Raw genomic sequence first — 14,224 nt, 5'->3', positions numbered from 1 at the left:
TTTTTCCCAAAAGACCTATTTTTTTTGGTGTTTTGGGAAAAAAATCCATATCTTCAATACGAAAGGTCAAATTTTTCAATTGATCGTCGGCTTTTCATCCCACCTACATGCACTTTAAGTATAAATCATCAGATTTATAAAGTTTACTTCAAGTACTGTTAAATATCAAAAATATCAATTTTAATGATTTGCCATAAAATGTGTATTACATTACGAATTTCAAAAAATCAAAATTATTTGATATCAGAAGGACATTCTTCGTATTCAGAATGCAATTCGATATGTCTGATGTGCTCTAATGTCCCACAATAAATACTGTTCAAACGTTCATATACCCCTTCCCTTAAGTCACTCTTATCAAGGTATTATAGCCATCTATCAGTAATCCTCACACGCCCAGCAACTAAGTCAGTAATCTCCCCCCCACAAGCCTGGCATCATACTAAAACCGAGTCCAGCCTTGTATAAGAGCAAAAGCAGAAGATATTGCACCACTAAAAGTTGATTGAATGCGTGATACGCATTGTAACATACCATAAAACCTCGTCTACAAGCATAATAGAGTGTTTTTGATGAAAGCTAACTTAATACGAAACAGCCGTAAATATGCCAATAAAATAAATTGGTCTTACAAAAATACTTGTTATATGCGCTTGTATCGGTAATTTATTTGCTTCAACTCCATAATATTATAATTTTGTTTATGTAGGGTGCCTGGATTAAATTAGGTCTCATCAAAAACACTCTATATGCTTGTAGACGAGGTTTTACGGTATTCCGTCCATAAAAAAACACCCTATGCTTTCATCTATATCAAGTGTGCCGCCAAAGTTGCCTGTTTATTTAGCTAATTCAAAATCAAGACATAAAAATAAGCCTACTATTCAGAAAGTCCGTTATTCCAGAGAAGATGTAAAAAGAGATAGATCCATCTATCCCCGGGGGGGGGGGCACTCCAACTTTGGAGGTGACGCGTATATGTAGGGCTGTTAAGACCTCCTTTTTCAGCATCGCTGTCACGGCAAAGACCCCATATTTTTTTACGAACACATGCTCTGTCACCCGAAGACCCCCTATTTTTTCATTTGAACTGTCACCCAAAGACCCTTACAAGTTCAATTTGAACAGCAACTTTCATTTATCAGTGATTTTGTTACTTATTTTGAAAAAACAAAGAAATTTGAAGCCATTTAGAACTAGAAATTCGATTTTCGAGGTTTCTGTGGCGCTGTTTCGGCTCTCACCCAAAGATTCCAATAAAAAAAAAAGGTAATTTCCTCACCCAATGACCCCATATTTTTTACATTTTGCTCTCACCGAATGCCAAAAATCATGCTCTCACCCAATGACCCCATATTTTTTACATTTTGCTCTCACCGAATGCCCCTTAGTGCGAAAGTGCCTGCCCTACACCTATATCCATTTCATATTGAAGTGCCCCCTCCCCCGGAGCTATCCTCTAACAATATTATGTCATTACAAGTAATCACACTATTTAGGTTTAACAATAAAACACAACAAAGGGGTTCGAACCCATGATGGGTGTGATACACAAGTTGCTGCTTACTAGTTTTAGGGAAAGGTCAGTGTCTGTATACCATCATACAATGCATACCATGCATGCAGACCCTAACATCCAGTTATATTTCAAATAAAATATGACCGAAGTTCCATGGCAAATTATAATTTCTGACGCTTGTTGACACTTTCAACCTCTACGATTTATGATACAGACTATTTTCAATTATCAAAATATCTTTATTAGGTTTGCAGGAAATGACAGGAAAATACATAAAACAATAAAATAAAGATGATCAACAATCATCCCTTTTCTAACAAAATCCTAAAACACTCTCCCTAAATAATTAATATATGTTCCAAAATGGGCGGTTTTTGTGGGAATTTTTACAAAACTACATTTCTTTCTTATAGTATCCACGTGTGCTATCCCTTCAGAGCAACAGGTACTTAAAGGCCCATTCAGTGATTTGCTCATCCGGACGATCATAAAAATCATAAAAATTCAGATTGTGGTACCTTTGTCATTGTCATAGATGTGCTAACATAGCCTGCGAGTGGTTCAGCCGAAAGCCGTGTATTTAGGACAAAATAAGACATTTTACACGAATCTGTAATTTAGATACTGACAGTATCTAGTTGGCTAGGCCTACATGTATTTGAATGGGGCTTAAACTTTGTCAGTACTGCTGTTTTCTTCGTTTTTTGCCAAATTTTTCATTTCAAAAATACCAAATGACAATTTGAATGACTTATCCTTCACTTTTAAGCAATTTATAAACAATTTTAATTTTTACACTTGTCACTGAAAGGGTCTTTAACACACACGTGTCATACTTTCAAGGAATTCTATATATCATACTTTCAAGGAATTCTATATTATAGAAACATTGGAAATATTTCCAATTCTGGAGTGAAAATCAATCAACCGTGGTCGGCAACACACATCACATCAAAGTCTACTTTCAAGTAGATGTGAAACAGGGCGATGTGACTTCATAAGGGCAATGTCGGGGATTATAGGACACAATCGATGGGGAGAGATGAGGTCCGACCAGGTCCGACCGAGTCTCCTACACAGGTTACGCTCCCTGTGGAGGGGCGGAACCAAACCGGCTGATGTGGAGACTAAGCCAGTTTGCGTCGCTCTGATACTCGTCTTTGACCATGCGCAGATCTGGCTGGTCAGGAAGACATTTAATACCCCGAATTTATAATATGCCTACCAGTTCCATCTATAACCGATTTGCTAGAGAATATTTGTTACCATGTTTAATAAATTCGTATTAATCGTATAATAAAATGTGGCCAAATGTATATTTGTGTACATAGTGTGTGGATCCACTCTTCTACGGACTTGGCTACTAAGCATGTCGGGAAGGATATGGCGGTATGCTGACCTGGGTCAATATGTTCTGAGCAGATGAGGTCCGACCAATTGCCTACGACCTTGTGTGCGATCATGTGTAACAGGCAATTCCCGATAATAATAGACGTTCCCTGTGTGAAACTACTTGAGAATAAAGGACTATGAATAGGTGCGACAGGATTACCTACGGGATTATCTCACCGGGATATAATTCTGTTCTCCCTCTTTTTCTTACATCTTCTCTGGTTATTCAGAAGGCCCGCTACTCAGAAAATTCTGACTAGTGTGCCTTCTGAATAATTGATTTTCTGAATAGCGGGTGTTCTAACTACCGGCTCTTCTGAGTGACGGGCTGCACCCCGTAATGATACATAACTTCAATTTCTTTTAATTATATAGGTCGTAGGCCTACGCGCACAAACTTTACATTTTTTGGGATCCACAGCATAGGAGGCGAAAGAAAAAATAAAGCAATAATTAATATTAATAATATTTTAACTTCCTTTTATGGTCCTATAACATATTCACACGCATTAATAACTGTCAGGAAAGTTTTCTTTGTATTTTAAGCCGAAATAATGAGGTAAAATGAACAAAATATATAAATCGATCAAATCAAAAGTGATCCGTTCTCCAATACCAATACCATATATACAAAAACAACAAATTTAGCCGATTCCAATTAGGTGTCAGCTGGGGCATGTGTAAAAATGACAAGTATGTCAAAAAAATTAGGTTGGAAATCATTGTACTACACTACTGTGTTGTAGTCATATGTATTGGCATGACCATGTAAACAACATCAAAGAGAAGCAAGGTTGTGCATGAGGTAAATAGTCCAGCATCTACCAGGGTTTAATGTGCATCACCCCCTCCCCCCCCCCCGACTCTACCAAACCTACTTTTTAGCTTCCTTTTGTGGTCCTATAACATATTCAAGACTCCAGCCATATTCAAGGTTAAAGGTCAATACAGTGGTCAAATTGCAAAGTTGCTCAAATTATTCCTCTCATTGCAAGGATTCCGAAAAAGCATAGTTTGACCTACCTGCGACATACCGTTCTTGAGTTATAAGCAAAAGGTCAAATTTTGGTGGTGGTCAGGTTTTTTTGGCAAAATTAAAAATGCTCCGATTTCAACGCAAATGGTCTCAAATTGCTCGTCATGCAAAAACATGTCAAAAGAGGAATCGTTTGCGCTGTCTAAAATGCTTCGTTATTGAAACAATTGGCCAATAAAGGTCAATCCCATTATTGACCTCAACTTAAGTTGTGATGTTTCCTAGGTAATAAAACATCCTGCATGATTACAACTATAATTGTAAATAAAGTTTTTGCTCATTTAGGACCCCTGTATTTATTAGCTTACATTATACCCCTTTTTACATAATTATAATGCTTTTACATGGGCCAATCAGGTCCCTTCTAACCTTAAAATTGACATCGGTATAGCCTAGTCAGAAAAAGCTATAGGCGAACATCCCCGGTCTCCCCTACTAAAGCTTACGTGGCTCACAAATGCTGGATATTCATAAAGCAAACACTAACTTTAAACAAAGGAGCCTTGTTAAAAGGGCATTTCGTGATCCACAGCATCATCCTCCCACTTTTCTCAAAACAAGTTGAGATTTTTATATCACTGGAAACCTCTGGCTACATAATGTTTATGTACAAAATATTTCTTGCAGATTAATTCGTTTAGCAAAGATATCGTGAAATTTGAATTTCGTTTTGGTATACCAGAACGAAATTACAACACATTTGTCTATGGACTATTATAATACACACGTAATCATGCATAACTCACAAACGCAAAATCGGAATCAACTGAAATTTAGGGAATAAGCATTTTTCGTGGATATCTACTGAAAAATGTCATAAAAAAGGATGCTAGGATCACGAAATACTCCTTTAATAAACGAGGAGCAGTGCGTTGGAATTCGCCGATGATAACATTAAACAGCAGCTCGTAATGGCGATCATTAAGGTTAGACGAGGTAGTATTGTTGGTCGAAGGAGCCAAAAAATCGATTTCCGTGATCTAAATCAATATATTATTGAAAAATAACACTTTGAAGTTTTGCAAAAGTTCATTCTACAAATCATATACTTTGAAAACTTGCTTGATTTATTGTTGTATATGAGTTATGTACGTTGTACAAAAGTGTTGTTGTTTCAGCCCTCTTTACAACATAACTCAAGAACCACAGGACCTATAAAAGTATATATGTGATATTTGAATTCTTCTACACACTCGCTATGAATTGATCAATGCAATTTTTGCCAAAGGTCAATACTATTCGCAAGATACTGTGAACTACCAAACCGCAATAGTTTAAAATAGTTGCTAACCTTAAAAGCTCTGCTTACTGCTTAACAACCTGCTTTCTCACCAGCTGCTGCTGATATTTTATACTTTATCAATTAAATTATGCTTGTGTAATTTTCTGTTTTTAAAAATGGTGTTTCCATGATATTGTTATGATTGTAAATGTTCATGTTATGTTTACCGTGTTAATTTGTAACATGAGCACAGCCTTATGGAAGAACAACTGCTTGTATTGTCGAATGAGTTAATATGATTAAATAAAGGTTTACTATACTAAATACATGAACGCGGTCATTATTTGTACTACCGGCATTATTTGAGAATACCCGAAAGCATTATGGCGTGACATAGTGAATAGACGATTGAATTAATGTTTTTTGCACAAATAATAACGAAACTTTTATCATGTTTATATTTCATTTTTAGGATGATGTATTTGCAGTATTAAAGCGGGGATGTTCCCCTGAAAATAACCTACTGTATGTACAACATACTGTAGAAGAGTTCATGCTGTTTAATATAATATAGTAATATTATGGTAAAATAAAAAATAAAATAAATGTAGATATTTATATATCGCTTTATGCCGTAAACAGCCTCAAAGCGCTTTTCATTTATTCCGCCGTCATTAGAATATGTCGGAACCACGTTTGCAGCCTACAAGTGGCGTAGGGTTTATCAGTACAACGACTGTGACTCCCCCTAACAGCTTCCAATTGCACCTGGGTTGGGTGAGGCAAGCGAGGCAAAGCGCATTGCCCAAAGGCGCAATACGGTGGTGGGACGGGGAATCGAACCCACGCATGTCGAGCAAACTCACAGATTATGAGTCCAAGGCCATAACCACTGAGCCACCGTGCCCTCGGTATGGTATGCATGTACACTATTCTAGATCGCGTTTAGTCCAGTGTATCCATGCCATAGCATCTAGAGATTTTATACTCCATGTTATCTACTGAAGATAACATCCAGCATAGACAGCTTCATGTTAATGTCTACTGGAGATAGCTAACATCTAGCGATAGAGTCCATGGTTTATCAATAAAAGCAGCACCTATTGATCCAGTAGATGTCATCTACTGAAGACTTGTAGTTTTTGATCTATAAGTGAATGGAGTGGCAGTAGCCATTTTTCCAGTTTTAACAATTTAACTATTAAAACTGCGGTGCGTTTCTTGACAGAAATGAGTCTACAAAGCAAATGAACACTGTAGAGGTATAGGTAAGAAAACTCAATTCTTAGCCACATGCTAGAGCATCGCTTCATGAACAAAGGTACAAAGATACGTTTTGAAAAATAAAATAATATAAACACAGATAACTAAAATGCACATTGCGCCAGACTAAAAGAGAGCAAACAAACAAACAAACTACTCACCGTTTGTTTCAGTTCTTCGGTACTTGAATTCGCAGACTACCAGCACACTACGAAGAATACGATTTTGTGGTTAAACAAATCGGTTATTAACGCGCAGTTATCTCGTACAAAATGAATCCTTCACCTTTCTGTTCGGTAGTTTTAATGTGGTGCGTGAACATTTGGTAGGCGGAGCTAGTAAAAAACTAGTCTTTGTCAAAGACGACTCACGATCCTTGTTGGTAGCTCGTGGGTAGTAATCAGTTTCCCAGTCTGTAACACAGACTAGTAAAAAACGCGGAGTATCAGCCAAACTTTAAAACAATTTTAATTGTTTAAATACACTACTCCCTATTCCAGAAAAATACAGCACTGATTTTTTTGGATTAAAAAAATATTATCCTGTTTTGCCAAATGAAACATAACTAAATCTAGTTATAATTGACAATAAAAATGAAATTTTAATATTTGGCAATTGTTTGGAAATAAGGGCCAAAAACATGTGTTTATAGGCAGGGCTGTCAACTCTCACGCATTGGGTCACTTTCTCACAGTCTCACGCCAAGGTAGTATAATCTCACGCAAAAAGCTGGAAAGTGGGTAAAATCTCACACATCATCATCATGAATAATTTGTTGTTCCTACCCCCCCCCGCACCAATATTTTGAATCTTGCCCTCAAATGAGGGGTCTTTCTGTAACAGGTTACTTAGGAAAAGTTTCCTGTGGGGGTGAGGGATGTGTGGGTAGCACCCCCCCCCCCCCTTGGGAAAGGTGTGGAGTAGGCCTATTGGTGACAATTTGTAAAACATGGGACATTAGATTGACGTCAAAATGAATCGTTGCCAGGTCAACTGGTTCACGCCAGCGGAACCACGATCAGAATGATCATTACACAAAGTCAATGGGTTGCTAACTGGTGTGCAAGCCAAGCGTGAACCTAAGGTATGACGTATTCAGGCGAATACGTCATACCGGTATTTATTCTTGGTGCAGAATAGACAAAAAGACTTGCATTTATCACAAATAATAACGGCATTATTGTCTTTTGTCATATTTAACTTGTCATACAAAATTGGGTTATACAAATATTAAATATTTATGAGTACAATGGTAAGAATAATTATTTTCATAAGGAGAAATATATGGACTCAACGGAACTTTACCGAGTTGAATGGAGAACAGTTCATATCACCGAATATTCTTTGCAGTGAACGAATAAAAGATTTAATTTTGTTTTATATATATAACTCATATAAATTTCTTTTCTTCCACCTAATTTATTATATAAATCACCAGGAAAACAAGATAAATTATAAAAATATCTAAACTTATCTAAACTAAAGAAACACACACACTATTATTAACCTGATTACCCAGAAGAATCTTGCAGCAACATCACCACTATATAGGCACTATCATCAGTGACTATGGTTTCATACCAGCAAAGCTCGTTATCAAGAAGACTGGAGACAAGGTATGGATTGATGACCACTGCAAACGAGCAGCAACCAAGAAAGGCCGATTATTCAGGAAGCTGAAAAAGAATAACACCAAGGAATACAAGGATAAGTTTACAGTATAATCGTGCAGAGAAGGTAGCCAGACAGAGCTATAACAGCAAGTTGAGGAAAGAACTCTCAGATGGCAGCCTCAACAGCAAGAAATTGTGAAACACTGTTAACACCCTATCTGGTAGTCCAGTTATGTTGATATACCAGGATGGCCGTCAAGTCTACACTACAGCAAAAGACAAACCTGAACAATTCTGCCAAACCCTTGCCGCTAAATGTCAGCTTGCCAGCGCAAAAGAATCTGCTCCTAAAGATCAGCTTTCAGCAACGTGCTCAATGGAAAAGATAGCATTCAAGGTCAAAGATGCTAGGAAGCTTCTCAGGAATCTGCAATCAGATAAAGCTACTGGCCCTGACGAAATCTCTGCAAGAGTCCTGAAGGAGCGCAGATCTTGCAAGACCACTCAGCCTGCTTTTTGAGCTTTGCTTTTCCAAGGGAGTTTTCCCAAGCCAATGGAAGACTGCATCTGTCATCCCTATTCACAAGAGAGATTCGAAGTCTAATCCATCTATGTACTGCCCCATCTCTCTGCTCTGCATCACTGATCAGCAAGGTCACCTTCGGAAGTACCACCTTGGAAACCAACTGATTTCAGATAGACAGTTTGGATTTAGGCCACACCACAGCACAGTTAACGGTTGTTTGATGTATATAGAATTGGCTTCATTATTAACTAAATGCAAACTATAGATGGCGCTATTTATCCTAAATCATATTTCTTAATTTGCAAGGGGTAGGTGATCAATACTGCATTTAAAACAGATGGGATAGGTGAAACAAGCAGCAAAGAAATTTTATAAACATATTTCATTAAAAAATATAAAAAATTGTTTGTATTAAAAGCTTGAAAGAGTAATTTTTAGTAAATAAATAGCGCCACCAATTTTGTCATAAATAGATACATTTTATATCCAAAAAGCTTAAAAATGTGCTGTAAAAGTGAATAATTTTGTAAAAGATGGGAAATTTAAAATTTAAAATGACTCAAAAGCATCTGTATACATTAGCAAGATATTGCTTTTAGCTGTTTAAAATTGGGTGGTACATGATGTTTTGTTTGAAAAACTGATAAATGATCACATCAAACAGCCGTGAGCTAGTTAACGTCCTCACCATTCTGACTCAAGGGTGGTCCAACTCACTGGACAGAGGCAACGAAGTGCGCCTGATTGCCCTGGACATCAGAGGAGCATTTGACTAGACTAGACTAGACTTGCTCCAAGTCCTTTGGCGTCCACAGTTAGTGAATATGGAAGGCCACATCTTCCAAAAATTTCTATATCTTTCAAAAATTTTACCATGATGATATTTACCTAACCATCATAACTTTGTGTAAAATCTATTTGACATTCTAATTGCTAGATAGTGGACTTTCTTGTCATACTTTACCCCAGGCATAATGGTGTTTGAGCAAAATGCCCTCTATGCCCAAGGCACACTTCCTCCCTAGTTCATGTAGCCAGCGCCACTACACAAATGATCAGACCTGACTAAAAATCTGAAGGAGTCCAGTATAATATGATACCTCTACCGTGGGTCCTATGAAGAGCATGAATAGAGAAAAAGTAAGGAGGAAGCCTTGATCAAGGCTAACTGATACAAAAAAAAAAAAGGTCTGATTGGATGAAGGGAACGCCTGAGGTTTCGACAAAAACCAATCAAAGAAGCCCATTTTTTAGCTAGAAGCTTCACAGCTCATACATTGCTATGCACTCAACCGTGTAGTGTAATCAAAGACTGTGGTGGATTCATTCACTGCTTGTTGTTTTCTGCTTGGAAGCTCTTGGGCCGAAAATGTGTGCTCAGGTGTATCGAGATGGAAACTGTGCGCATGATGGTTTATAAGAGAATCGTTTTTGTATAGAAACCGTTCTATATGATATTTGCGCGCTAATGTCTAACTCTAAACAGACGAGACTCGCTTGTCCTTAAATGGATATTGATCATTCCATACGTATATAATTTACGTATTTCGTATTTGTAAAAAAACATGTGGTGAGTTTGATATTTGGAACCAAACACAATTAAATCACTCAAATCATCAACTTTTAATCGCACTCTTTATATCAGGTGGATTTATCCGCCTGATATACTGTGAAGCTCCAAAATCTTCTTTCTTTCTTTCTTTCTTTCTTTATGTCAGGCGGATTTATCCGCCTTATATAGACGAATCCAAGTAGCCAAGTCATGGTCAGGATTTGGTCGGACATCTTTGGGTAGCCAGTAGCACAAACCTTGTGTTTTGAGCGTCCAATTGTGCAAATAAAAGCCGCCTAACACCTAGAGAAGATGCAAGGACGAGGAGGGTTAATAGAATAATAGCTAATAATATATATAATGGAGATAATTCCGCAGGTAATCCCGTCGCATCTATTCATACATTTTGTTCGCAAGTACATCAATGCATAGATACCGCGTGTAGTTAATCCGATTATTATATCACTTCAACAGCGAATAGACCATGCTTTGTGCTTTGTCAAAGGGAACTGTATTGTCTTATTCCTTTGTCTGCCTGTGTTTTCGCGGAAGGTGTAGCGGAAGGTGTAAAACGGGTGATGGCATGCAGTTGAAAATTTCCGCCAAGGCCGAATCATTTCACATTTTGAGTGCATTGTAGCCGACGGCTACCCAACTAAAGGCTGCTAGTCAGGTGTAGGAGTGCGTGTATTTGGATTCGTCTATACTGTGAACGTGTTAAATCTTTCTTCTTTAACAGAACCGAAAATTGCTACTACTACCAGATGTTTGCACCAATTTCGACCACACTTGGCCACAAGAACCACTGACCCAAGCTCAATATAACTTCTACACAGATGCGGTTCAAAGGTCACGTAAGGGTTATTAGGGGTCATTTTGTGAAAATCTTTAAAATGCTACTGCTCCTTTAAATTACATGCTATGGCCACCAAACGTGGTAAGAAAAACCACTGGCCCAAGCTTAAATAAGGTGTACCACAGATTGGGGTTGAAATCAACAGATAAGCTTGGACATAACAAAAGATAAGCACAGACAATGGCTCTTACCCATTCAGGTAGGCCCATTTGAAATTCACACTCCCTGTGTGGGAGATTAAGGTCGGTCATGTCTTGTGGAGGGGGTATGGATTTCAACTGGAATAGCCCATTTTGTGACATAGTGCAGTTACGTCCACGGCAAATTCACCGTGACCTTTTCAGCCATAAACCCGCTTATTGAAGATTAAACCGATATATTCAGTACTAAACCATTATATAGTAATCTATTGTCCAATGCAAATTTATTACCACCTGATAATATTAATCCAATGAGCGACCGAATTGTCCGCTACGGACGACTAATCCAATCGATAATGACGCTATTGATATGTACGAGCGGAGCTCCACTGACCGAGTTTTGTGGTATTTTTCACTGGTTTGCAGCTGTTTGCTGTCATTTACTCATCAAGGCGGACCACCGTTATTATAAGGACTATGCCAATTACTTAAAGATTGACATGTAGAGAATAAGCCAAGAGAAAGTACTAAATTTGTACCTATGACGGTTTTATGACACCAATCTTCAAAATACGACCAAGCCATGGCTGCCCGGTGAAGCAAAATGTGCATTGGAATAACACGGCGAGTTTGGATAGATGGTGGGATTTCTTTTTAATAAAATGTATGTTCCCCGTTATTAAAGCTTGTACCGGGTTGAAGATTCAGATATTTGGAAAAGAATAAGTAATTGAAACATAGAGCAAGTACTAAAATCATAGCTTTTATACTTTTTGATATATGATGCTAACTTGTTCATCCTCTATAGCTACAACACAGCGCTACCAGTAGGGTTCAATTGCCTATTGTGAGTGCCCCTGTGTTGTGTGCATACATGTAGTTAACAATAACTGCATGATGGCTAGTTTTCTAGTATTTAGATCATGTGCAGGAAATCATGCCTTCCCATGATGCATTTATGAAAATCAATATATACACACTAAGGCTATATGGTAAATGCTATATAGTTTCTACTAATGGTGAAATAATGTTGAATACTTGGGGGGGGGGGGGGGTAAACTTTTGAAATATGTCCGATTGGGCTAAAACTTAGTACAAATAACCCTTGATATGAGGGGAGCATGAAACATTCATCCGAGGTTATACATGGTCAAAGGACAAATACTAAAGTTGCTCCGATGGGGGGAACAATCTCCCGTACTTGGGGAGTAAGAAACTGCAAAGGTCATCTGAGGTCAAAGGTCAGGTCAGATTTAAAGTTGCTCCGATTGGGCTGTAATTCGGGGAAAATGATTCCTGACACTTGGAGAGTATGAAACCACAAAGGTCATCCAAGGTCAAAGGTCAGGTCAAATTAGAAGTTGCTCTGATTGGGCTGTAACTTGGGGAAAATGATCCTTGGGCCGCATCATGTAAGGCTTAATAGGGGTCATTTTAGAGGCAGCAATTTGGCAGATATCTTGTGCATGGAGACGCCTAGTCCGGTGTTTTGATAACAAAAAATAAATATAGACAATAGTTCTGCTGTCTGTATTTCAAAGCTTGTTAAAATTCGTCAGGATTCGTCTACTAGGCTATTCCAATTGCAATCCATACATCCTTCATGCAAGACATGACTTGAATCTTCCCGCAGGGAGCGTATATTACATAATGGAGTCACCCAGTCAGGTATGCCCATTTGAAATTCACACTCCCTGTGTGGGAGATTACGGTAATGTCTTCCGGAGGGGGTGTATGAATTTCAACTTGTGGTTTTTTACCAGTATTTACCCATGATGCATTTATGAAAATCAATACATCACACTATAGGCTATGTGGTAAATGCTATATCGTTTCCACTGATGGGTACTTGTGTGTGTGGAGGGGGTAATATCTTGAAATGTGTTCGATTGGGCTAAAACTGCATCATGCGTTCCCATGATGCATTTATGAAAATCGATAATACATACTATATAGATTCTACTGATGGTGCAATAATGGTGAATACTTGTGGGGGAGGGGTAAAATTTTGAGTCAAATTAGAAGTTGGTTGATTGAGCTGTAACTTGGGGAAAATGATCCCTGACACTTGGGGAGTCTGAAACCGCAAAGGTCATGTGAGGTCAAAGGTCAGGTCAAATTTAATGTTGCTCCAATTGGGCTGTAACTCGGGGAAAATGGTCCCTGACACTTAGAAAGTATGAAACCTTAAAGATTATGTGAGGTCAAAGGTCAGGTCAAATTTAAAGTTGCTCCGATCAGGCTGTAACTTGGGGAAAATGATCACACTGAGTATGAAACCGAAAAGGTCATCCGAGGTCAAAGGTCAGGTCAAACTTAAAGTTGCTCCAATTGGGCTATAACCTGGGTAAAATGATCCCTGACACTTGAGAGTATGGAACTGCAAAGATCATGTGAAGTCAAAGGTCAGGTCAAGTTTAAAGTTGCGCCGATCAGGCTGTAACTTGGGAGAAAAGATCCGTGACAATTGGGGAGTATGAAACCGCAAAGGTCATCCGAGGTCAAAGGGGGGTCAAATTTAAAGTTGCTCTGATTGGGCTGCAACTGGAAAAAAATGATCCCTGACACTTCAGGAGATGAAACTGCAAAGGTCATTCGAGTTCAAAGGTCAGGTCAAATTCAAAGTTACTCTGATTTGGGCTGCAAGTCAAGGACAATGATCCCTGACGCTTGGGGAGTATAAAACCACAAAGGTCATCTGAAGTCAAAGGTCAATTCAAATTTAAAATTGCTCCAATCAACTTCAAAGTAACTTGCGGAAAATGATCCCTGATCCCTGGGGAGTATGAAACCGTAAAGGTCATCCGAGGTTACGTGTCAGGAAAGGTTAAATGTTAAAATAGGCCCGATTGGGCTTAAATATGATGCAAATTAGCCTTGATTTTAGAGAGCATGAGTAGCTAACCCGAGTTTATACGAGGTCAAAGGTCAAACGAGGTCAATCAGAAGTCACCGCCTGATATTCGTGGCTCGTAAGCCACAGTAGCACTAGTTCATATTATGCTCCTCAGAACTGGATTTTTACACTTCACACAAAATTTCCACGTCAGAGTTGTGACTTTAATCCAATATAACCTTTACGGTATAGTTCTAGAATACTTTGCT

Source organism: Amphiura filiformis, chromosome 16, assembly GCF_039555335.1.
Source record: "Amphiura filiformis chromosome 16, Afil_fr2py, whole genome shotgun sequence".
NCBI lineage: Eukaryota > Metazoa > Echinodermata > Ophiuroidea > Amphilepidida > Amphiuridae > Amphiura > Amphiura filiformis.
Note: the sequence above shows the minus strand (reverse complement) of the source record.